This window comes from Musca vetustissima, unplaced genomic scaffold (assembly GCF_032173495.1).
Source record: "Musca vetustissima isolate MV318-11 ecotype Yass unplaced genomic scaffold, APGP_CSIRO_Mvet_v1 utg6369, whole genome shotgun sequence".
Lineage (NCBI taxonomy): Eukaryota > Metazoa > Arthropoda > Insecta > Diptera > Muscidae > Musca > Musca vetustissima.
The window spans coordinates 398,602-426,480 of NW_026889093.1; the positions used below are offsets into that span (position 1 = coordinate 398,602).

At 33.6% G+C, this 27,879-nt stretch overlaps 1 protein-coding gene and 3 non-coding genes across 4 annotated transcripts in view; all 4 read right to left on the minus strand.

The window, feature by feature from the left end:
- Nucleotides 1-27,879, minus strand: part of LOC133336834 (GAS2-like protein pickled eggs) — a 136,311-nt gene that overhangs the window by 58,276 nt on the left and 50,156 nt on the right. The window lies entirely within an intron of this gene.
- LOC133336847 (small nucleolar RNA SNORA11) lies at nucleotides 6,395-6,514 on the minus strand. The gene has a single exon (XR_009754565.1). It is a non-coding gene; the product is annotated as a small nucleolar RNA SNORA11 (small nucleolar RNA).
- Nucleotides 6,542-6,662, minus strand: LOC133336845 (small nucleolar RNA SNORA11). The gene has a single exon (XR_009754563.1). It is a non-coding gene; the product is annotated as a small nucleolar RNA SNORA11 (small nucleolar RNA).
- LOC133336846 (small nucleolar RNA SNORA11) lies at nucleotides 6,691-6,810 on the minus strand. Its single transcript, XR_009754564.1, has one exon. It is a non-coding gene; the product is annotated as a small nucleolar RNA SNORA11 (small nucleolar RNA).

The following is a 27,879-nucleotide window of genomic DNA, read 5'->3' on the forward strand; positions in this document are numbered from 1 at the left end:
TAATGATATTCTTTAGTTTTCTTTCGTTGGTATTGGAAATTGTAATACTTCACCTCATTTAGGATCTTGATTCTTCCTTATTTTTATTTTGGGATGAGCTTGAACTTTTTCTGGACTTGGTTACACTTCTTTTCCCAATAAGGTAAGTAAGACCATCGGTATTTACTTTACACCTCTTTGTGTACAAAATGGCGCCCAACGTTTACTGATACTCATTCGTTACTATTCATATGTTTGTTATAATCATAACTTCCACTTTATTTGGAAGATTATTTATGTCATTTTCAAATTCGGAGAAGAGGTCACTTAGGTCTTCAAAGGTCAACCGTAGACATAATGGCGCCCATGACATCCTTCTTGTTAGGAATTTTATCGAATTCGATAATGTCATAATGTTCGATATGGTCATAAAGAGCCAATCAAAGATCGAATTAATAAATAAGATCAGACGCATTTATCCTATCCCAAAATTACATTTTTGTTTGTAAAAAATGACACCCAATGTCTGCTGAAATTGTGTTCAGAATTATGTTCTTATAATAATTGCTGCGAAAAATATTGGAGGAATCAATGTCTGGCTCCCAATCTGAAATTAATTCAACTCTGCGATCTGGCACGCAATTTCTCGGCTTTTTAATGGGGCTGGAACTTAGTATGGGTTATAAAACGAAGGCTATGTTCTCCGAAGAATGTAGGTATTTACTGGCGCCTAACGCAAAAATAATTAATATATCTTAAGGTCTGGCGCTCAACATTGTTTGCAAATCATTTTTTAATTCAAATTTAGGAAAAATTAACTCTGTGGCCACTTTGTCAGCTGTTTCCCACTAATATCTGAAAACCAATTTGACAAATTCGCCGTTTTTTTAGCATGGGTGTAAAATTGTGGCTACGAATTTGTATATTCTCCCAAGTATTGGCTGGCGCCCAACGTAAAATGTAATTCATTAATTTCTCTTATTTGAATATATTATATTTTAATAAGGACTGGCGCCAACGTTATTTGCAGATCAAATATACCGGCACCCCAATATTAACCCAGTATTTTAAATCAAATATTGAAACTGTTATTGTCTGGCGCCCAATGTAAAAGTAAATTAAATATAAATGCAATTAATTATTTGCAATGCAATTAATTATTTGTTTCTTTTTATTCTACAATTGTTTTTATAAAGTCTGGCGCCCAACGTTGCTTGCAAACATCTGCATACCTACACCACAATATCTCCCAAGTATTCAAAACTAAAATATTCACCACATTTTACCACCTATTGTATACCCAAGACCATTACCATTTTCGAATTGTTTCCCATGAGCATCTCTTCGCCTCGACGGCCATGATCCCTTGCATTCTGCGATGCGGTATTCGGTAAAACATATGGAAAATGTAAATTTAACTACTGTCATGTAACGTGAAAACTATTTTGCATTTTGTGTTGTGTTGTGTGTGTGTGGTGTCAGTTCTAGTGTGTTAACACTTTGTACGAATTGAATTCTCTGCTTCCCCAATGGACCCCGAAACCAAATGAAAACAAAGGATATGGAGATAGATGGATGAATGTGGGGTATAGATAAATCGAAGAGACCGACAAAACTAGTACATGGAGGTTGACCACCAACCAAACAACCGACCGAACAGCCAACTAAGCAGCTAGCACAAGACAAAGACCATTAAGTGCGAACGTTGTAAGTACTCTTGAGCATTGTCAGGCCACCACCAACCACATGGGATGTTGGCTGGTGTGGCTAACAAGAACAACAAATGCAAAAAATACAGCCGACTACGACGGGTGCGCTTAAGACTTATTTGCATTGGGTGGTTGGTGGACTGTTGTTAAAGCTGTCGATTTTTACTGTCTTTGTTTTCGTGATGCTGTTGTTGGTGTTGTTGTTGCTTTAGGTGGTGTTCTGTAGCATTTTGTTGGCGCTTGAGGCGTTAAGGCCACCACCATTGTTGGCTGGAGGTTTCGAGTTTGTTGTTGTTGCTGATGCAGTTATTGTTGTTGTTGCTGCATTACCAAAACAGCAACAATCCAAAAACAATCTTCAACGTCCACTTTCTTAATTGTAGTTGATGTAGGTACTGATGTCGGTTAATTTTTTCTTGTTGTTGTTGTTGGTCTTTATTATTGTTGTTCTTGTTGTGGTTTTAAAACAAAACGACTTTCCTTTTTTATATTTGTTTCTGTTTGTTTTTTATACAAATTTACATTTTGTTCTGCGATTCTATGATGGTGGTTTCCTAAAAGGAAAAACAAAACCCCACACAGCATTCTCACACATCCACAGATGGACTTTCAAGAGGAAGTATAATTCTTAAAAGACGCTACCAGACAATTTTACACTGTAAGAATTTTTGTTTTTTCTGTCGTATAGACATCGTTTTTTTTTCCTGTGCCAAACAATAGCTGGATATCAACAATGAGATTTCATCATTGCCACCACCAACGAAGCATCTTAAAAAGCTTTCAGAATGTTGTCCATTGTTATGACTGGAAAGATAAATACTGGATAGGCTGGCTGGATGAATGTTTGTTTAATATTTGTTTTGTTATTGTTTTTCTTCTTTTTTTGTTCGTTCATCGTCTTCTTAAACTTGAAGTGTTTGCACAATTTTAAATTATTGTTGTTGTTCTTGTTGGGTTGTGGTTGTTTATGAAGTGCATTCATATCAGTGATATGTCTAATTTTTGTGAAGTTGCAAGATATATGTTGGGAAGTTCGTTCGAAGTTATGTTATAAAAAATCACTTCTGAAAACGAGATTGCGAATTATGCAGCATACTGCATATATGAGATACTCGATGTTATCATCGAAATCTGGAAAATCAGAAATAGGTAAAAAATTGATTCGTCTAGCCCAAAAACTCATACGAGGATATATCGGGAAGAATCTAGATGACATATTTTAGTTCTAATTTGGGTGAATTCAAAATCGCCAACTAAGGCCCCAATACATGAATTGATTCCGCAATCTTCTTTGGAATGCCTTTAATGAGTTCAATCCAATACAAAAAGCCAAAAAAAAAACTTGATGAATCAAAATGTTGAAATATTCTGTGATTTCAATTTTAGATTTCCTCTTCAAAAAAGCTCATTAAGTGGCGCCCAACGTAACGAGTCATATTGCATTTAACCAACGTTTTGTGATTTTGAATTTAAAACTGTCAGTATCCAGATGCAACTGTAACATTTCTGAAAACGAAATAGCAAATTTTGCAGACCCGAGATACTCGATATTATCAACGAAATCTGGAATCCCGAAAAAATTGACTCGTCTCGCCCAAAAACTCACCGAACACTATGCTCATACGCGAATAAATCTGCAAAAGGCTCTAGATTATATAGTTCAGTTGCTGCGAAGATTTAAAATCGCCAACCAAGTCTCCATTACATGAATTGATCTATGTTGATCCCGCATTCAACTTAGGAATGCCCTTAATGAGTTATTTCCACTCCCTAAAGCCACAAACTAGAAGATTCAAAATGATGGCATATTTTGTGATTCCAGTTGAAGATTGCCTCTTCATTTACCAAATCATTCTCTTGGACTTAGTGACCAGGTTCATGACAGGTTCAAGAAATCTGAACTAATCATTCATTGTGGCTGGAAATAAATTTCTGATTCTATATATTTTGTGTGCAGATATATATTTTTCCCCATTAAAATTGGATAGCCAAAATCCGTGTCATATTCTCTACAATATTTCTGAGTTTATTGCCTAATGTTGCAGGGTGCGATGAAACCCGGGATGAAATATCCAGGGTTTCAGGATATTTCAATACTACTCAAGTACGGAGAGGATATTCTTAGGCTGTGCACCACGTTTAATAAAAAAATGTATCTGACGATTCCTTTACAGGTAAGACCCCTTAAAAAGTATCTCGGATAGAAAATGGCGCCCAACGAGTGGAAATAAAATATATTTTTCTCTGGACTTTGTTTCGATGTGGCAACTCCTTTATATCAGGTGTTCAAAAAAGACGCATCCGCAATGTTTTACAATGGAAAATTAGAAATCCGTGCTTACATTGTAAAAAAATTGCACATGCGTCTTTTTTGAACACCTGTTTCTATATGAAGGAGTTGCCAGATCGATACCAAATTTAACATGTTTTCATAACAGAGATGGAAGTTTCCAGAACACTTAACTTTTTTCTGTTTATACCGCCCTTTTTGTACTAGGCTATTAACTTTCCGAACTACCCTCGTACATAGAATACCTCATGTGGGTCTTCTATAGAAGACCTCCTACGAGTCTTCTATAATGACCAATGTGGGTCTTGTATACATAGAAGATTTACTGTGGCTTTTCAATCGCCTGTGGGCCTTTCATTACTTGATCACAGAAGAACCCAAAATTCAAATTTTTTCCTGCGGGGGTCTATTGTGTAAAAAATATCTCCTTTTCCAATACATACATTCGTACATATCGCATGTCTTCTACAGACCACCACTTTTGGGACTTTTACAGATAAGACCTCTTGTGAGTCTGCTATAGACAGAGAGTAGGACTTTTGTTGGTCATGCGGGTTTAGTATATATAGGTGACCTCTGGCAGGACTACTATAGTTAGAAGAACTCAAAACTAGTTTGCTATATACCAAATTGGCGCCCAACGCGAGGAAATTAAATACAGCTATCTCTGGTTGTTTGCCTAAGTTAAATTATTTTTCATGACCTTTTCTGTAAACAAGTGGCGCCCAACGCTAGAAGTTAATATTTTTATATACTTTAATTTCTAGATTTTCTTATATTTTTGGTTTTAACACCATATCCTCGTTCCCTATTTATACTGTGAGAGTTGTGCCGCTTTAAATAATCAATGTTATGTAAACTCCTGTTGAAATTATGAAAAAATAAACATAGCTACTACAAAAAAATTAATTCCAACAATGATTAGTAAAAATTATTGTTTTAGAAAATTTACTTTCAAAATAATTATATTTCGCAATACAAAAAAGTAAAAAAAAATTACAACATATGTATATCCAGCAGTAACCTTGACATAAAGTCTACATATGTCCATGTTAATAAGTGTGCGAAAAAATATTAACCTAAACACCTTCCAATTATTTCCGTCTTTTGTATAAAAAAGAAAAAAAAAACAATTTTTGTAAACAATAAAAAGCAAAAGTGTTCGGCAACAAAAAACGGCGTTTAATTATTTTTCTGTTTTTGCCGCAACACCCTCTGTGCAACAAATGAAAACAAATCTTAATGATATTTGTTTTTTGTTTACGCAAAATCGCAAAAACCGAACCAAAACTACTTTCACATTTGCCACTAGGTTTTTGTGATGAAAGAAAAAAATACATCCCGGCATAGTTTAGGGAACCTAAACATAACGTAACATCATGTGGGTCCATAGACCTAAACGTACTGTGAAAACTGTTCATCATTTATAAAAGCAAAACAAAAATGGCAAAAAATAAGTCATAACTGAAATATTCCGCAAAAACGTTTAAATTGTTGTGATAATTGTTTAGTTTTGACAGGTGTTAACCGCAAAAATAAATAAACTGCCCAAAAAATAATAAAAGAAAATATAAAAAACGAAACACACACACTTCATGGGAGATTTGTATGATGTTTTAACATTTAATTTTAAAATAACAACAACAATAATAACATAATACTAACAACACTGACAAACAACAATCAACAACTATTTGTTTGATCTATTATGTTAGATTTTGGGGTCCGGCCGCCTTGAATTTAGTGCTGTCATGCTGTTCGTATGAAAGTTTACATGCCCGAAAAAACAAGAATCTAATCAGAAAAATGATTGGAGACAGTGGTTTCAAACAGAGAACTCGCAGATTAAAATAACGGAGTATTTTAAAAAGAAATTTTCATTTTTACGGAATTTCCTCCATGAAAGAAGTAGATTTTCTGTACAAATAGGATTGTAAAGAAGACCACAGAAAACCTCCTGTGAGTCCATACATAAAAGACCTCCGTTAGTTCTTCTACACATAGAAGGCATCCGGTGGGTCTTCTATACATAGAAGACCTTTTGTGGGTCTTCTATACACAGAAGTCCTTTTCTGGGTCTTCTATACATAGAAGAACTCCGGCGGGTCTTCTATACATAGAATACCTCTTGTGGGTCTTCTATACATAGAAGACCTCTTTTGGGTCTTCTATACATAAAAGATCTCTTGTGGGTCTTCTATACATAGCAGACCTCTTGTGGGTCTTCTATACATAGAAGACCTCATGTGGGTCTTCTATACATAGAAGACCTCTTGTGGGTCTTCTATACATAGAAGACCTCTTGTGGGTCTTCTATACATAGAAGACCTCTTGTGGGTCTTCTATACATAGAAGACCTCTTGTGGGTCTTCTATACATAGAAGACCTCTTGTGGGTCTTCTATACATAGAAGACCTCTTGTGGGTCTTCTATACATAGAAGACCTCTTGTAGGGTCTTCTATACATAGAAGACCTCTTGTAGGGTCTTCTATACATAGAAGACCTCTTGTGGGTCTTCTATACATAGAAGACCTCTTGTGGGTCTTCTATACATAGAAGACCTCTTGTGGGTCTTCTATATATAGAAGACCTCTTGTAGGGTCTTCTATACATAGAAGACCTCTTGTAGGGTCTTCTATACATAGAAGACCTCTTGTAAGGTCTTCTATACATAGAAGACCTCTTGTAGGGTCTTCTATACATAGAAGACCTCTTGTGGGTCTTCTATACATAGAAGACCTCTTGTAGGGCCTTCTATACATAGAAGACCTCTTGTAGGTCTTCTATACATAGAAGACCTCTTGTAGGGTCTTCTATACATAGAAGACCTCTTGTAGGGTCTTCTATACATAGAAGACCTCTTGTAGGGTCTTCTATACATAAAAGACCTCCGGTGGGTAATCTATACATAGAAGACATCGGGTGGGTCTTGTATACCTAGAAGACCTCTGGTGGGTTTTTTATACATAGAAGACCTTCGGTGGGTCTTCTATGCATATATGACATATCCTGTGGGACTTCTATAAAATACCTCCTACAGGTTTTCTACATAGATAACCACCTGTGGGTCTTCTATATATAGAAGATCTCTTGTGGATATTGTATCGCCTGTGGGCCTTTTATTCAATATATCCTTCTTTGGGTGCTTTATAGATAGAAGGCCCTCTGAGGATCCTTCGTTGTCAAAAGACCTTCTTAGGGGGTTTCATAGATAGAAGACTTCCTGGGGGTCTTTTGTGATAGAATATCTCTTTTTCCAATAGATAGAAAATATTCTGTGAATTTTGTGTATAGGTGACCTCTGGTAGGACTACTGTAGTTCGAAGAACTCAAATCGAGTTCCGTATGTACTAAATGGCGCCCAACACGCCCAAATAAAATATAGCTTTCTCCTAAATTAATTTATTTTCCACCTCCCTTTCTATAAACAAGTGGCGCCCAACGCTAGAAGGTCTTATTTTGATATCATTTTAATTTCGATCACTTCACTGAAAATTAAGAAAATAAACATGGAACTCTGGACTATACACAGGCAGCCTCTCGAAGGACTACTCTAGTCAGAAGAACTCAAAACGAATTTCCTAGATAAAGAATTGTGCTCAACACGGGGAAATAACATACAGTTATTTCTTGATGTTTGTATAATTTTTTTCATGATCTCTTCTATAAACCAGTGGCGCCCAACACTAGGAGGTCGTATTTTGATATCACCTTAATTTCGACCACTTCACTGGAAATTAAGGACCTCTGAAAGGACTACTATAGGTAGAAAAACTATATTAGTGCTACCTATAGCAGGTCTTGTTATTGGCTATCTATGGACAGAGGCCCTCAGATTTTATGACCAGAGGAGACAAGGGTTTACTGTGGATCTTAAATATGACCCATCTCTTGGATACCAAAAACCTTCGATATATCTTCTAAATAAATATTAGCCCTCGCATGTTTTCTATACACCTTCTTCAAAAAAATGTTTTGGTTCCACAGTCCATAACTCGCTGACAAAAATACGATATTCATCACAAACATGAATAATTTTCATACACGCTAGTATGATTTAGGTAAACAATTGGACAATTCAACGAAAATTAATTGAAAAAATAAATAACAACAAATTTGTGTTAATTTGCAAAAAAAGACCGCAACGCAAACGCTATGACATGGTTCAGTTCTGCAAAAACGTAAAACCCGAAAAGAAAACCGCTCAGCAGCTAGACAGACAGCGCAACAGTTCAAGGGTAAATCCGCACAACAATCACATAACCAGACTCAGAAACTTCCAGCTACCAACGACTACCAGTCAATATATAGGCGCGATGTATGTTACACGTCTTAATCTGGGATTAGCATGCGGATAATCTTTATTCACACTTGCTGAAGAGGGGGATTTTCGTTTGCTCATTCGCTCATTTGTTTGCATATCCGCCCGCCCATTAAGACATTTGTCGGCTTCGTTTATCGGAAACGAAAACCAAACAACACGACACATAAAATAAATTGGCGCAAAAATGAGAGTGTGAAAACGTGACTCTTGCAAAATACTTCGTGTGTCTGCGACTTTTTGAAATTCGTGTTTTCGTTGTAGAGTTGTGTGCGAATTCGAACTTCGTACAGTATGATTTGCAAGATCAAGTGAAAATGACATAACATATGTTTTGATTTTTTTGTTTTAGTTGATATTTCAGACAGCCAAGAGTTGGCATTGTCTGCCACAAAATAATAATAACAATCAATAAAAAAATCCGCAATCAGAGAGGCACAGCTCAATTGAGACTGCAATTGTTGAGCTCAATAAAATTAAATAGTTTAAAGACCTTTTTTATTATTATTGTTTTGAAATCACTTTGTTTTTATTTTGTTTACAATTTTTTTGGGGTTGAATTAATATTTGTGTTTTTTTTATTGAAATTAGGTTCAAGATCGTCTTTATTAAAAAAAAAAAACAAAACAACTAAAATCACTCATATCAGACGAAATGGGCTTGGTTTTTGTTTTTTCGAAAACAATTTTTGTTGTTTTTAAATTGATATTTGTTATGATTTCATTGGCAACATCAGTCATACGTCATTGCAACACCATCAATGAGTTGGGAAAGGAAGTCTCAATCATGTCGTTTGATCAGAATCAAATGAATGTCATGACCGATGATGTTGGGAAATATTTTATGCTGATCCAATTTGTTTTGTGGGAGTGTGAACATGAATAATTAAGAAATTCAAAATTGATGTGTTGAGATGATCTCTTGCTAAAGCCTTTTTTCAATTTCGATTTAGTTAATTAATTTTAAAAGCTACGAGCTTCTGATAGGCAGCCAAGAGCGACATTTCATTAGAGACGGCCTTATTTAAATTAAAAATTCACTACTGCACACGTATTGACATGCCTTCTTCTCCGGGTCTATTCGGGAGAAGACGGCTAGAGTATCAATTTCATACTTTCCAAACCGACGATGTCTTCTGCTACATAGGGATGGACATATACAGAATATATATTCAATTGTTTCCAGCTCCTCCTGATCCTCACATAAACGGTAATAATCCATTTCGTTAATGTCGCATTTGGAGCGATCTAATCCTGCAGTGACCTGTTATGATTACTACAATGATTATCTCTCTCTCTCCCTTACTATGAGACAGCAACGATGAAGTTCTACCGTGTGACCATCTATTGCCGGTATTTTCGCAGTAGCTCATTCGGATTTTGCCAATGAAATTGCCAATAGGAGGTTGTACAGATTCCTCAATCGGTAGATTGGACGGCTATGGGCCCCATCTAGCAAGTTCTTGGGCTATCCCATTCCCTTCTATGTTGTTATGTCCAGGAACACAACATCAATTACCTTTCTGCAGAGCAACATTGCAAACAAGAACCGCTTTTGAGTTTATAGTACACGACTTAAGGGCCTCTTGGCTATCGGAATACAATATCAGCAGTAAGTGTTTTGATTATATCAGCCTCTTTCATGATTGCTCGAATTTCTGCCTGAATAGCACTACAGAAATCGTTACGAGTTATATATATTCAATTCCTTACAGCATACACCTGCACCAATGCCTTTCTCCATCTTCGACCCGTCAGCATAAATCGAAAGACCGGTCAAAGGTAAGGGCCACTTGGCCAGGATTCCCTGCTAGGAAAATCTACTCTAATTTCTACAAAGTCATTATGGTAGGGAACATAGTCGCCGATGTGAGTGTTGCTATCTAAAAAGTCGCAATCTGTAAATGCGTTGAGGATCTAGCGTGGTCAAAGTGAAGCGACTTCCACGCGTCTGTTTTTCGTAGTCTCAGAACACATCTTGCGGCCTGAAAATTTCCCGAGAAATCAAGTGGTTGGAGATTCAAGATTACATTAAAGGCCGCTTGTGGAGTAATCCTTAGTGCTCCGGTAATCAGGACCGACGCTGATCGATGCACGCTACTTATTTTGGCCAGCAGTGTACGCTTGTTAACCCCTTGCCACCATAACATAAGTTAGTATAGGGAGTACAAACAGTTTATGATCTCGGTTTTTGGTCCCCAACGTTTACATATAGAGTGCTATTAAACCTTTCTTGAAGTTAAATAAATAGAGAAACAGTGGTTTCCCCGACGGCTGTCCTGCCAAGGAAACACCCATCCACCGAGAACCAGTTTTCCCATGACACGACCAGTGTCCCCAATTCGACATCCCCTTTTCTTTTTTACCGCATCTATACATCCCCATGGCAAGTATAACGTTCAAACTTTTTAGACTGTGAATATAAAAGTTTTTGAGAATAGTGATATAGTCCTATCATCTGATTCGACGACGAATTCAATGCTGATTTCCGCGAAAACAATCCAAACTCATCAATGAGACCCCACCAAATTTTACAATCTGGAAAATATTTTACTTTTATGCCCATGTCACTGCAGCCCATCTGACCCGATTTCATTAATTGAAATATCTTCTAAAGGCGGATTTTTCATCTCCAAACCATTGACAATATTATCGATTAAAAAGGTTTGAGCTAATATCTTAGTAGAGGGGTTTCACAATATTTCTTGCTATTTTCCATTGATTTTTATTAAAATACCAGCCCCATCACTGGAAAACTTATTTAACGTATTGTTTCTTCTGTACTAAAATTTGAAGTATATCTTTCAGAATTATGTATGTATGCATTTCATAAGAATTATGAAAATGTTCAATTTTTTTCACTGCTTAGGAAACCATATAATAAACGCAACACGCAAAAATCTATGCGTTATTTCACACATTTTAAGTGTAATGGAAAATAGAAATGTTTACATGGTTGTGTATACTGTTGCCTTAGAATTAATCAATAATTTTTTGTAGTGTTGCTGCAGACCAGGTGTTTTAACTTGGAAGTAGGTAAACCAAAGCTTACTAAGTATTATAGTGCGTATGCAGAAATATTTTCTTGTTGGTGCTGGCAAAATATGTAATGAACATTAGTTAATAGGCAATAAAGTTTTGTAAATGCAACTTAAGATACCCTATAAACGGTCTAATAATAAAAGACATAAAAAACAGAAAAAAATAAATTACAATAAAAATTTTTTCTATGTTGCGGTATTTGTAAAAAGTACCTGCTTTTTCTAAAATGTAGAAGAGCACTGCTGTCAAACTGAATTTTATTTAATGATCTATATGAACTAGGCCCTATGAATTCTTCTTGGTGAGTCATTCCATTGAACTAGTTCCTCAGTGAATCATTTAATTGAACTAGTTCCTTTGTGTACTGGACACCCAAATTCAAATCAAAAATGTTTTAATAAAACGCTTAATTTAAATTGTCAATTCTTTCGGTTATCTGTCAAACTAGTGACAAATCTCTTAATTTTCCAAAAATGTCACAATTTACTAACCCGTACTATATCTCTTTAGACTTGTCTAGGAATAGGAAGCTTCCAAATAAACAATATGCCTGAGTGGATAGCACTTCAGAATGTAACCTAATATTTACATCAGCTGATTACAAACTTCCTTATAGGGTACATTAGCTATTACCTCAAACCATCAAAAAACTAACTATTCCATGTTAAACTACCATTTACAAAAGTGTTCCTAATTTACTATATATTTCCACGAAAAAAAAACCGCAACAAGTAACAACCTTACAAACTTATGTGCAAAAATTAATAATAACTTCAAGCAAAAACAACAACTATAACATGAAGTCAAGAAACCAAACAACCAGCCGATATAAACATTGATAGGTATGAAGAAAAATATGCGGAAAAACTCACACTAGGCAGTGAGTAATTAACGCCAAAGCGCGTGCATAAGCGTGCATGAATGAATCGCCAGCTATATATATACATGTGTGGTACACATTATGAATGGGAAGAAGAAGCGTTTTGCAAACTAACCAACCGACCCACTTATTAAAATTGGGTATATAGACACAACGAATGTGCTATGAACCATATGTCAGAGATCGATAATGGAGGCATTTTTTCTTTCATAGTTGTGCTTAATAACACTAATTAAGTTTGATTTAAAAATAAAGAAATATTAAGTTTTTTTTCGATAAAAAAACAGCTGATATGTTTGGGAAGCTATAGTAAATAAAGAGTTGCTTGCACTAATTGAAACGGACTAATTTTGGTCACATTTTGCGGGATTGCTTTACCTGACGTAAGTTATTATAGAATTTATTTATTATATGTAAATAAGCTTTTGTTGATTTGCAAAATGTGTGGATCAATAAGTTTTTAGATGATTTTTTTTTTAAATTAAATATTCCCTAAACCTAGATAATAATGACAGTCGAAATGTTAAATATTTGAGGCATTGTCCGATAATTATACAATTCGTCTTGGAGGCATGCCTTCATATATCTCCCCTAGCATTCCTCAGGTCAAAGATAAAGTTCAAGTAAAATTAAAAATGTGATTCAATTGATGTCAGCATTTTAGAGCATTGGGCAATCTAATTCACGGTCTCCTAACCTCTCTGTTTCATTGTTCGTTTTGTATTTGTTTTCGCTCCCATAGGTCTGTGTTGATTCATTGCTCACAAAGTGAGCAAAAATAAAAAAATGATTTTAACTAGTTTCTATTACGTAGAATATTTAGAAGCTACAGAATTTAACTGCAGGAGGATAAGTCAAATTTCTTTTTATTATTTAACCATTTTTTTTATAAATAACCTTTGTATGGAAATAAAGGAACGAGACCGCAAAAATGAACGAGATCAGAAAAATGAACTTTAGGAACTAGAGAATTGGACCTAGTTCTTGTCGTTTCTTTATTAGAATAATTTCAATGAACTCGTTCTTTCCGGAACTACACAGAAATTCATTTACTTTCTGAGGCGATTAATTTAAAACAGATTATCTGTCCTTGTAACTTGATGTCAAAATATTTTCAAAGATCTAAAAGAACATAGTTCAGAATGTATTGAAAAATATATTATTCGACAAATCCATCAAAAAAAATTTAAGATTGCAATTTATAACTTAATGTTCTTATCTTGTTTTGTTCCAAATCACAACTTTATATGACAGCTGATTATACGAACAGCTGTTCTGAAACATAATAAATATACTTTGCATCAGCTGATGTCACCACAATATTGTAAATGGAATCATTAGGGTAGTTCGCATTGAAATATTCGTTGCAAGCAATATATCATTAGTTGTGTATGATTACTTTTCTAAAAACATTTACTCAGTAAGTTCTATTCCAAAGAGTAGGCCAGTTTTATTATCTTTTGTTATTCCAGTAATATTTTGCAAATATTCACACAAAAGGCTTGAAATTTTAATTTCTTTAAATTATTAATGAATAAAATTCATAAAATTAAAAATGTTTTTTGTTTGAAATTCATCGAACTGGATTAATGTTACTAAAAGAAATTTACCCAGTAACATTCAATAAGCCATTAGCATAGAATTCTCAAATTATCTCTATCATTCCGCTCGCTTTTACTGGACCTTGGACAGACAACATCCTTTAAAATTTGGAAACAATTGTTACTTATTATCTTTACATTTTACAACTCATTTTCTTTTTTATTTCACGAATACAAATTTGTAAAAAAAACACACCTAATGTACAAAAAGATTGCAATAAAAATGTATTGTGATAAAACAGGTGTTTGGACTCTTCTTGATATTTCTGTTTATTTAAGAATGAAAATGTTCATAATTCTTTCGTTAATTATGAGAGTATTAAGTAATGTGCCGACAAATTTATGAAGATGGTAATAAAGTTGTAAAAATACCACAGAAGCTTATACAAATATTCCCATAAAATTAAAATACTAACAAGGAACGGAAATATGTAACGGAATTTATTATTAACAAAAATTGGGAAAGGAATTTTGGTTCGAGGAGAATGTATATTTTAAAGAGGGTATTGCGATGTCAGAACCTGATATTAAATTCACATTGAACATTTCTTTAAAACTAATTGATCCGTACATTTTGCATAACCTGAAAACCCCATGTGGTATTAATGGTATTTCGTTCGACCCAACATCGGTTTATCTTCTAATATGTCTCTAATGAGCATCAGACAGTTTCCTTTTCCATCACTTTTCAAGTTGTTATTTTATTCCCTTAATATTTACCAGACACATTAGGTAATTAATTTGTCATTCAACAATTGTCCATTTCTTAATTTTCCCTAACAGATTCAATATAAATATTTACAAACAATTTAAAACGAAATTCCTCACATTCATTTACCCCCAAAGTAACAACTCTTTAAATAATTGAAGAATGCAAAACAATTTAGAACTTAACGCAAGAACGTCAAAATAACAAAATTGCATAATGTTTATAAACAATTTAGTGTTTGTAAACAAAGCAGAAAATTGACAGACACCGAGTTGGAAGAGAATGTGGCTAGCTGGCTGGCTGGTCAGACACAAAGGTCAAAATGTGTACCAAGCTAACAAGACAGCGACGACATCACTCCAATGCACCACCACCGACACGCTGTAAACAACAGCAACCGAGAAATTGAAAAATTTAATTGCTTGCTAATGGATAACAACTACAACAAATTGGTAACGAACGAACATAATTTGTGTCTGGGAGAAACAAAGTGGCGATTTTTTGCGTAATTTGTGTTTTTGTAATGAGTGAAGTATTTTTTGTTTTGGTCTAAATGTCTAGCATGAAGTAGCATTGGGCAGGTTCTAAAGTTCAATTTCTTCCGTATTAGAAATGGAACGTGTGAAGTGTACCATTACATTTTGTAAGTAACTGAAAATTAATTGAAGTACATAGTAAATACTAAAAAGATGGAAATATTTTTGAAAAATGAAAACAAAGTTAATCGAATATATAAATAATACCTAATTAATAACATATATTATGGAAGTAGTAGAATGTGTAAAACTGAATTTACAAAAATGGGAACTGTAGAAAACTTTTTGATCCATACATTTTGCATATCGTAATTTACAACACAAAATTGAAGGATGTGTTGTTTGAGGTACATTATTGGCCTGATTCAGAACTACGTTATCATTAAGGCGGAACTTGTTCGTTATCATTAAGGCAAAATAGTTATAGTAGTAACACTATGTATATTCCTGCAGATTCTGTAACAGACATTATAGGTTCGAACTACCTACATATAAATCCATTTACGTATTTTCTGTCTACTACCTTCGATCCCAAATTTAATGTCCATTAGGAATTGTGGCGATATTGTTGTCGGGCTATATTTAATTGAATCTAATTTAGTAGCTTTAATTCGTCCAAGAGATATATGAAACAAATATCCACATGTGTCATAGAATAAACTTTTCATAAGAACTTATGACTAAAGATTCGGTTGAATACTTCAAATGATAGATAGTCAGAGGCCACTGTCGTCCTCTATCCAAACTTATTTACGTTGGTGATTTTTTCTTTGTTGTATACACCTTCGCTATATTAGCAGGAGTGAAATCCAGGGATGGTCCGTTTGACGAATTTTTAGGTTTTCGACTGTCAAAAAGTTGTAAACATCGAAAACGTCATATACTTGTATAAAATGTAATAAATGTAGTAAACGTCATTTATTTCAATATTATAACCATATACAGTTATTTTCAAGAATATATATTATTTTTACGTACATCTGACTATTCCTTACTAATGCTGATAAAAAATTCTGAACTTTTTTGAGAAGAAAATTTTGACATTTTATATGGATTTGAGTAAAGCGTGCGTAATTTTCGAATTGATTAATGGGAATTTCTATCTTGTCAAAAACCTAATGGTTTTGGGGGGTTTCCGATGTTTCTGACGCATGTATTATACGTCGGAAATGTATGTCATTTACGTCACTGTTTCTGACGGACAATCTCTGGTGAAATCTCAATAACGCTTATTGTCAGTCCACTTGCCGGTTCTTGCTTGGGCTAGAACAATACAGATTATATAGCAGCGATTACCGTACCGGTTATTCCGATTTTTTCGTGTTTTATGTGGTTTTCTCGGGCCGAATATCACATCGATGTTAATGTTTTTTTAAATGCTTCCCCTGAATTGTCGCTGCCTAACTAGAATATAGGAAAACTACATTTGATAAATAATTTATCCAATGAACGATTGGAGAAAACTAAACTAGATGAACGAAAAACTGGATCTAGTACCAATCGGTCTATTTTGAAGTCCAACTATCCGCTTTTCCACCAACTACAATGACTTTTTTCCGTCTCGATACATAAAGAGGGTTCTATCCTCATTGAGAGATATGGTCAAATAATATGACAATATTCATTAACATGAATATGACAATATTCATTGTCATAGGGACAAGCCCGGTCAATGATCGCCACTTTTTAGTTATCCGTAATCTCCTGTTGAGGAAAAACTCATTGATCCATACATTTTGCATACCACCTAATAATCTTCTTTTAGTAGAAGCAATTGTAAAAGGTTGTCTGTATTAAAAATTAATAAGACACGGTTCTCATTTTATTGTCAAATGTTTATCCTTAGGTACTACTTAAACTATTCTTCCTTAGCCTAATCTCAAACACACTATACCTACCTATCAATAAACTATTTGTTCTAATTTCTAATTTGATCTGTGGTAGTTTTCCCAACGATCAAATCTTCTGTAATACAAAATTATTTGTAAAATATTTTTAACAGCAATATTATTAGTTTCCGTATTTAAAGGAAGGTATATAACTGGAATCAGGTTTTTCTATTAATATTCCATTTTCCTTTGTTATTTTTTGTTTATTCATATAATTTCTGCTCTAAATCTAAAGGTCATACATGGTGTATTGTATCGCCAAGCAATTGTGTAAAAACATTAAACAATTATGTCTTTATGTTAGTAATAGTTTCAACAATATCAGCGATATTGTTGTTACTCTATTAAACAATTAATAAGATGGTTATCATCAATGGCTATTCAATAGTTGTAGCTGTTGTTACTGGCCTCAATGACCATCTGCCAATGGTCACCCCTCGGCCCCTATGTTGTGGCGGTACACAATACATGATATTATTGTTTAAAATGGCCCATTGGGGACCAGACAAGTTTGCCAATTCATGAATAGACTTAACTTAAAAAGCTAATTCAATAAAAGCCAATTTTTTTGTTCATTGTAACATGAATATAACTCTAAAGAAACAATTCACTTGAATGAGCAAAAAGAAAAAATCGTATTTAACCAACGTCATCCTCTAGAGCCTCTGGCCTAGCAAAAATCAACTTTAAAGCAAATACATTTTTCTAGCCAAGTTTGAATATGAAAAATGCTGAAAAAATGTTTTTTGTTTACATACGTCGAGCTACAAAAAATATATATTGGAAAAAAATATTTGTGTGTTTTCTACTACTCTTTTTTTGACCACATTGAAAAAATCTTGCTTGGCAAACAAACGGCAAAGACAAACTTTTCAAAATTCAAACCGACTTGGGGAATGTGGGTGAACTTGTTAACTCGATCGAGGCCATAACCGTTAAATCGAAATAATACAACATTGAAACAAAACAACTATAAATTTTGCTCTCCTCTCCGTCTTGCCAAAACAAAAAAGCAAACCACAACAAAAAATTATGGCTAAAACAACTAAAAAGCATTTGTGGTGGTTTAGTGACTTTTGATTTCAAGAAATCGATAAATAAAATAGAGCATTATTGTTATTGTTGTGGTATTCGTATTGGTGGTACCTTTGTGCGTTTTTCTTGGCCAACAATTCTGTTTATGTATTGCCAATAGGCAATTCTTAACAATCGTACTAATCTTTTGGTCAAATCCATCCAAGTGCTTAAATTTAAAACCATCTGAGACCCATTGACCAAAAAAAGGGGGGAAATAGCGGACAACCAATGCTGGCCACCATAAAATATGTGCTAAAACCCTAAAATCGCATCTAGTTCATAAATAACACGAACTACGACACATTGTCGAACACTAAACGCAATATTGAAGTCAAAGCGGAATAAGTTTTAGTTTCGTATTTAAAGAGTGTCATGTGGACAATTATTTGACGGCTACATATATGTGGAATTCTATCGCCATGATGTTGGACACAGACGTGTGAGGTTGGTCATGTAGAGTGGGGTAAAAATTCGTAGTCCATGGAAAAAAATATTCACAATACTAAGAAATGTTTTATAAATCATAATTATTTTACAAAACTTATTGATCCATACATTTTGCATAGCATCTCTCGTCCTTTTTATACCCTCCCCCATAAGGTGGAGTTTATTTTAAATTTGTCATTCGGTTTACAGTACCTCGAAATATTCACCGGAGACTCCACAAAGTATATTTATCAGAGTTAAATTCTATGTCGATTTATGCGCGTCCTTCTGTCTGTCCGTCTGTTAATATCACGATATTTGAGATAGAGCTCTGAAATTTTGCACATACGTTCTAGTACTCCTTGTTTGGTATTGCCACTACATAACTTGCATATACCCCCCAATATACGGGATTTCGGACACGTATTTTCGTATTTTAGGTTCTCATTGAATAACATATATTCGTACCAAAAGAGTATGAAAATAGTAATTGAAGCATATACAAATCCGATTAAAAAGAAACAATATTGAACAATTTCTATGAGCGGAGATGTAGGAGAATAGTTAGACGCTTTGACAAGAAAAGATTTTTTATAAAAATTAGTTGATCCATACATTTTGCATATTATCACTTCTCATTATTTCTATACTACTTTGGAAAAGATGCAATTAGTGTGTCTCAGAGATATATAGGACGTGTATCCTGAATAAGTGTATAGTTCTGAGTTCTGTTATTGTCAAGTTTCGTTTAAAAACATCTTCCATTGTTGCGGTTTGGAAACTTATTGATCCTTACATTTTCATTATCTTCTCCCCAGGTAATTATCCATCCTCAAAATATTACTACAAGGAATATTTATCCTGACTCATAAATATGTTACTTCTTATGATTCAGAATTTATCACATTGCTTATCACGGCATATAAATGCAAAATGAAACGACAATCAACTCTGAGTACCCTTTTCACATATTATAGCTTTTTTATGCTTTACGTTTGATAATCCCTAATAACAATTCATTTTCATAAAAGTGAACACGCCTCTGCTTTAATACAGCCTTTTAGCCAATACATTAAGACTGCCAATGACTTTGAAGGCACAAAAAAAAACTTGGACAACAAAACAGCTTGAAATTGAAACTAGCCTAAAATAAACAAAAACAAAGCTAAACCAAGCGATGAGATGCTACAAAACAATACAGCAATTGTGGAGGTGGAGTGTAGAAGAAACAAAACAACAACGAAAAAATAAACTGATATTCTGCGAAATAAAAATCTGATATGATCTGACAAACAACAATGACAAGGCAACGATGCAGCAATCCAAAGGCTCATTGCAAGGCTACAGCAATGACCATTTGACAATAATGGAAAATGACCATGCAGAAGATTGAGTGTTGCTGCTCTGATGCCATTGGTGATAGTGTCGTTGTTTTTGCGCTCACCCTTAATTGTTGATGACAATCTTTGGCGGCCCATGAGAATAACAATAACAATAAATATTTTAATAATTTTGAAATTGCAGTTTTTTTATACAAAAATAAAAGCAACTACCATAAATGGAAATTGACTAAGTGGTTGAGATAGTTAACATTTTAATTTAGTATTGATACTGAAAAGGTGTCAAAGAAGTGTCATAGCACGAATATTAAAAAAAGACAAATCCAAAATTAAAACCAATATGGTAGAGATAAGATTTTGTCAGCACCATCAAAGAGCCCACAAGGTCTTGAAAATTGTAATATTATTTAAAACTCATTAGTCCATACATTTTGCATGTCACATTTTACATATTTTTAATACATTCCACAAATTAATTAGAATTTGAAATATAATATTTAGAGGAATGCTGCGTGAAGTAGCTCTTCCCATTCTTTCGAATGTCGAAGCCTAAACTAAAGAATGTCGTACTTGAGATTGCTATGAATATCTCGAAACAAAAAAATAGTTTATTAAAATTGAAAGCATTTCGGAAACTAGTCGATGTAGTAGCTAAATCCATGATTTAATGATATTTTGTGTCCTATGTGAAGCATAAGGTTATATCGAAGTTCTGTCTATAGTATTCAGGAGGAATATTCAATTGTTTAAGTACTTTTTGATCTACGTATTTTGCATGCCATAAATTGTATCAACTACATTTTAAACTCATTGATCCATACAACTTATTGATCCATACAATTTGCATACCAATTAAAAAAATCGTTATCTATAAATATTGCATGCCAGAGTAATATGTAATATTTGAGTTATCTTTGACAGACGTTTCTTCTGTCCCCGTAAATATTTGACGCCCAACATATCACTTGTAATTGGCATGCACTTTTAATTATATGCATAAAGTACTGATCTGGGATATAAGATGCACAATATAGCATGTTTGAAATGTATATCTTAAACGGAGTTTTAAAAACTTATTGATCCATACATTTTGCATATTTCAAATTTCAGCACAATCTTCGTACCCTTATTAACATTTTTCAACTCCAATTTACTAAGACTTGAGTAATAAATAATAATTCAGCTCGAACTGGACTTAAATTTTGACCTATTGGTAGGAAAAAGTCAAAATACTTAAATTTGGCTCCCAATCTATCACTCGAAATTGTCATACTCTTTTAATTTGTTGCTTACAGTACTGATCCGGGAAGAATTATCGAAGTTGACCGGCATGTTAGCAGTTGTAACATCGCCCAGGAGCTAAAAATCTACCATGAAACTGTTTTAAACCATTTGCACAAAGCTGGATTCAAAAAGAAGCTCGTTTTTTGGGTGTCCCACCAAACAGAAAAAAGGAGGGATCGAATTTCCATCTGCGAAGGCCAAACGAAATGATATAGACCCATTTCTTAAACGGATGGTGACTGGAGATGAGAAATAGATCACATACGATAACCCTGTGCAAAAACTATCGTCAAACCAGGACTAACGGTCTTGATATGTATTTGGTAGGACTGGAAGGGGATTATTTATCATGAGTGGCTTCCATATGGCCAAGCCCTAAATTCTGATCCCTACTGTCAACAACTGGACCGTTTGAAGATAGCAATTGACCCGAATTGACCAACAGGAGAGTTGTCGTGTTCCATCAGGTCAACGTTATGCCACACACATCTACAGGGACTCGCCGGAAACTTCAGGAGATTGGTTGGGAAGTTTTAATGCATCTGCCATACAGTCCGGACTTGACACCAAGCGATTATCATCTTTTTCTTGCATTTGTTGACATGTTAAATAAAGTCCTATAGTTCATATAAAAATAAAGAATTTCTTTTTCCCCAAACTAATATATCATCCAGGGAGTTATAAAAAAACTTTTGATTCATACATTTTGCATATTTAAATTTTTAACGTCGTACCATTATTAAAATTCTTTAACTCGAACATAAAATAATTCAACTGGAAAATTACCTCAATTTGGACCTATTGGTAGGAAAAGTCATAAACAGAAGGAAGGCCTTCATAAATTTGATACGATCCAAAATGTGTCTCATTGGATCAAATTCGTATCAGACAATTTAAAGACGATTTAGGAAGGTCCGTGCGCAAGATAACAAACGAAGTAAGTAACCTATTAGATTGTAACTGTTAAACATCGTTCAAAGGTGGAGATAATCCGTCAATCTCTTCTGGTGCCTTGCTCCACAAAATAATTAGCAAACACCTATTTTTAAAATCACGTCTGAAGACCATAGAAAGGGGGAAATTTCGAGTATCATACAAAAATGACATAAGGCTTTCATATAATCAAATTTAGATTAGTAAGATTATCTAATTAGTAATTCCCGTTAAGCAGATTTGATTTGATAATTGGCGCCTGAACGCTATGTTACGATTTTTTATAGAGGGTTTTCCCAAATGGCGCCCGATTTGCTTCTACCTTTACCAACCTCTTTAATACAACTTAGATTACAAATTGCTTAATTTTGCATAAGTTCTAATGTGATTAAAATAAGGTCTAATGTAAATATATTTCACACACACACCTGCTGATAGCCATCAACCACAATGGCGATGAAATTATCTATTCACTTCACATAAATGTCTTTACAGGAGATTCTCCAAATGATGTCTCACACACACAGCAAGCGAACAGCTAACAAACATTTGGACAATTCACGAAACAAAAACAAGACATTTTCGCTTGTTCGCTTTGACGGCATAGAAACGAAAAAAATGACATTTGTCAAACAACGAAATGTCAACAGACGTGACTTTTTGCAACAACAACAACAACAACAACAACAGGAAAAACCAAACTTTCTTTGCCGCATGGTCGTCGTCATGGTTGTATTTATGTATGTGGCGCGTTTTTGCTGTGCCATTTGAATAAGGAATTCTGCACATTTGACTTATTTTTTGTTGTTGCTGTTGTTTTTAACGTCTCCAAGTGGAATGAGAGAATGAATTTGTTATTTCATGTTTATTTTAAATTAATATGCAAATATTTAAAATAAGGCATTCAACAAATGCTACAATGCTGTTTACAAGACAACATGTTTTTGTTGACACGATCCTTATTTTTGCTGCAACGCTTCGTTGTTGGTCTGTTTGTTAGTTTAAGAGCGTGGGAAAGCTTTGAAATTAGCGCAAAGCGTTTGGAAATACCCTTAGTATGGAGCGTGAAAATTTTCCAATACCTTATATGTGAGGAATATTCAAATGCTTGTTACGTGTGTCATTTCACGCCTTAATATGGCCATAACATTGCCGCCGCACTAGCAGCTCTCTACCATTTTGGTAGCAAACATTTAAATGGAAAATTAAATGACGATCGGTAACCATATTCCAGCATCAGCGTCACTGACAGATTACTTGAAGCTTTCATCACATCAGAAAATGTATTTATATCCACTTTGTGCTGTTTTGTTGTTGTAATCGTGCCCACAACAAACCTCAACAACAACAACATCTGATAGCCAATCATCATGCTGGCAGAACTTACCAGAGAGATATGAATCTGATTGTGTGGTCATATTTGGCAAATTAAATTAAAATACCTGTCCGACACACCTGATGTCGTCTCATCAGCATGGCGTATGCGATGACAAACAAACCACTTGTCCGCTCGATTGTGAGTTTTTGTTTATTTTTCATTTCTGTCCCCATTTTTCCGACATACATACCTGAAAATAGAAAAAATAACACGGATATTAGAATATTATGACTGAGAATCTGTGTGAGTTATATAAAAATAAAAAGCATTGCATTTGTTAAGTTTGTTTTATGCAAATTTCTCTAGATAAGAGCTTTTCACGACACTTTATGTGATTGTCGTGAATTTATATAACCTTTTTGAATTCTTGAAAAACCTTGACAACTTTTTCCCATTAGCTTAGCTGTAATGTAAGCTCTAGCTATTTTTATTTATTACCGTAAATAAATGGATATTTACAGTTATTTATGCATGTGGGCGAGCAATTTTTAATTGAGTTAAAATTCGTTCAATAAAATTTCATTGTGGAGGCGATAACAGAGTTTTAATTAGCTGTCGATGTAGCAGTTAAGAGCATGTCATAATGGTATTTTGTAGTCATAAGACGATATTGGAGTTCTGTCTATATTTTTATTGGAGGAATAGACAAATAGATTGTTGCAGAATTTTTTGTTTAAAAATTGGAGTGATTCGGGACATGTAATGCCAATGCCATTCTAAAGAAATTTTGATAGAAACTATAGCTTAATCAAGAATTATAAATTGGAAATATGTAGAGCAGTTGGCTTAAACTCAGATCTAAGATTCAATAACTTTAGCTGGAATAAACCAGACGAAAATTAAAATAAATAAAATTCCTAAATAGTTAAACTTGATATCACCGTTTAAATACTTTTTGATCTACGCACTTTGTATACCATATAAATAAAGACCCAAAATTATTACCAAATATTCGAAATTCTGACATTATGAATAATAGAAAATCCAATCTATTTTCTATACATTTTAAAACTCATTGATCCATACATTTTGCATACCATACGAAAATCATTGTTCCATATACATACACTAAAGTCCCAATAGTCCAGATTGCGCTAATCGGTATTATCCGGTAATTCGGAGTGCATTTCTGAACTCTTTGAGAATCCTATAATCCGGATTGTGAATATGCATTACTTTCTCAAAATCATAGCAAAGTGTAGTGTACATTTAAATTTTTAATAAAAATATTGAAAGTTTCATAGAATTAAACTAATTTTAAACATTGATAATCAGGAAAATGTTGTAATCCGAGATTTTACTGTACGATGTTTACCGTAGATTCCACCACAGACTTCTACTTCTTTCCGCCGTTACTTCAAGTTCAATTAATTATCAAGTTTATTTTTCATATTGTCCTCCAAAATCCTTTGGCCATGGATTCATACAGGATGTTTACCGTAGATTCCACCATAGACGTCTGTTGTTTCCCCTAGTATTTTACGTTAAATTAATACAGTAGATATCGGATATAAGAAACTTAAAAAAAAATCCGGAGATTTTTTTCTTATATGGAATTATAGGATATAAGAAAGTATAAGCTCGGTGTTTTTGATAATCTTTCTTATATGCGATTTTTTCTTAAATGAGTTGTGCTTATATCCGATATCTACTGTAACCCAGCATATTTACATTACAGATATACAGTCGAGTGCGAAATTCGACTTTTCGATTTTTGCTTTAACTAAAAAGTCGACTTTTCGATTATTCGATTTTGTCAAACCTGTTCAAAATCTATTTTCGACCTTTACCGACTAATGTAAAATCAACTAAACGCATAATTTCAGAAAATGTTTTTCTCTTAAGCAGGATTTTCAATTAAAAGAACTTCGGATAAGCAAAACTCGTTGCGCTTAAACGAAGTTTTCAATCAATATCTGAAAAATGTGAAATTTATAAACTATATTATAAAATGAATTAAGTAAGAACTTCTTTTTTCGTAGACATTTGCTTGGATGGTTGGAAAAATGTGCGACATAATTTAGGGTTGCACATAAAAGTTATAATGAATTTAGTCGCCCTTACACAGTCTTTCTCTTACAGATTTTCAATTAATCAGTTAGTTTAAAATTTTTACTTTCAATTAACAGATTTTTTTCGATAAACCGACGTTCGCTTATCCGAATTCGACAGTATTTTTGAAGAAAACCGACTTTGCAATTTCCTCACAGATGAAAAGTCTACGTCGACTTTTAGACTTTTCTATACAAAAAGTCGATTAATCGATTAGTCCTACAATGTTATCGGCCTCCATGGTTCCAAATTGAACATTTTTGTGATGTGCCAACAAATTTTTATGGGGGTTTCTTTGACAGTCTTGAGGTTATTTGGTTCAGTATATGCTCACATTAGTCTTGAAAAGTCTATAACATCTCACAAGTTCCTTTCATTGATGTGATAACATCTTCTATCTACTCGATTAAGCCAAAGAAAGGGCTCATATCAAAATATACATTTAGGTTACAGGTCTATGTTATAATACGCTCTGATCCTACAGGATGTAGACTATATTTACAGGAAGCCTTTAAACGAATTTTTAATATTATAAAAATTTGAACATACATATATTTCTAAAAACACTCCATATAGTAGTTAGTTAACGAGGAGATAATCTGCAACAATTCTATTCTGCAGTATCTCGGTTTCAGTCAAACATATCGTAGACTTTCGCCATTAAGGTTGTCGAAAGATATTAATATTTTCGTTTAAAAGCTAAAATCCAGAAATAAATCCCGCAGAAGTCCGGTTGAGATTTGAACCTTGCCTCCATAACAACGAATATAAACAGAGAATTTTTAGGACTACGGAAATGTTATTTCAGTACCACTCAATGGATGTTTATAAGACTGTACTAAAGTCCACATTATTTGAAGCCAGCAATTTAATGAAAGAAGATAACTTGATAATATTTTTCATGGATTTCTGCGAGTTGATCCTTTCAGTATTCTACCAATGGAATTTCAGTCTCTGAAGACAAATTTGTTTGGAATTTTCCATTTATTTGTATATTTTCACATGATATTACTCATTAATTATAAAACCGACAGCTACTCATCTTGGCATAATTTTAGCTTCAACACAAACACCACAAACTGGACGGTATTTATGATAAGCTTGTGTGGTCGCGACTGACTGTTTGTTGATAGCAATTGGCATAATTCCATTTTTATGAAATACAAAAAAATATTTATAATAAATTAATTTTAATATTTCTGTTGTTGTTGTATAATAATATTGTGTTGTAAGTTCGAAAATATATGAAAGTATGTAAATATGACATAAACACTGAGATAACAAATTCGCATTTTGGCACGCCACAAAAAATGAAGCGTTACACATCATGACGCAAATGTAGAGCGTAAAGCGATGAACTAGATTGAAGATGGTACATGAGACATACATATGTAATGACAAAAAGTTTTTTTTTTGGTATTTATTTTTATGGCACAAGTAAAGTGTGACGATTAAATGCAACAGCAAAGAGAGGTGTGGGCGTTATGCGTCACTCGGTTGGAATATTGTTCATTGAAAAGTATTACAAGTCATGTTTAATAACGGGAGTATTGAAACCAAGTAGAGCCACTTAAAAAGGTGTTGCACACCTTGACCTTCTGACCTTATTTTCGAATTCTCAATTGACCTTCAATATCAGTAGCATTCTCCAATTTTAATTAGTTTACTTTGTTTTGTTTTCCGAACACATAATGAAATGTATATATTCTCATTGTAAATTTTGCAATTAATATTCAATTGTTTTGATTATTAAATCAATAATGTTGCCACAAAAAATAACTATTTCAGATTCAATAACATTGACAAGTTCTATTTGTTTTTTTTTTTCAAACTTCCAACATAAAGAATCGTTTTTTTTATTTGAACGACATTAAAATCGCACCACCACAATTGTTAAATTAATTTTTGAAATGATTGAAAGAAAAACAAACAATAACTATATTAATGAATTCATAATTGCAAAAAATATATGTGTACAGTGTGCCAAAAAATGTTTTTACAAAGTCACATCTTTTTCAGAGATGATTACATAAATATATATAAACGATTTATTTGCCCCTAGCAAACAGGAAATTTTGAAAATCAGCCAGAAAATAATATCAGAAATACTGACTTTGAAAAAATGGCCAACAATGCAGCATGTCTCTCACATACATAGCAAACAGATAAAATTAACATTTTCAATATCACCTTTATTAAATCCAATATACGCCAACGATGTTTTATATTAAATCTGGTTGATTCACACATTTTGCATAGCATTGTTTAGGAGCAATACATAATTGTTTTCAGTTCAATATTGATAATATGACACAGTCAATATTCGTTTATGAATGGACCCCACCTATCTTTAGCACCTAATGAAATTGTTACACCACTGAATGTAAAACATACCATTTTTTAATTTTAAGAACTTATTGATCCATACATTTT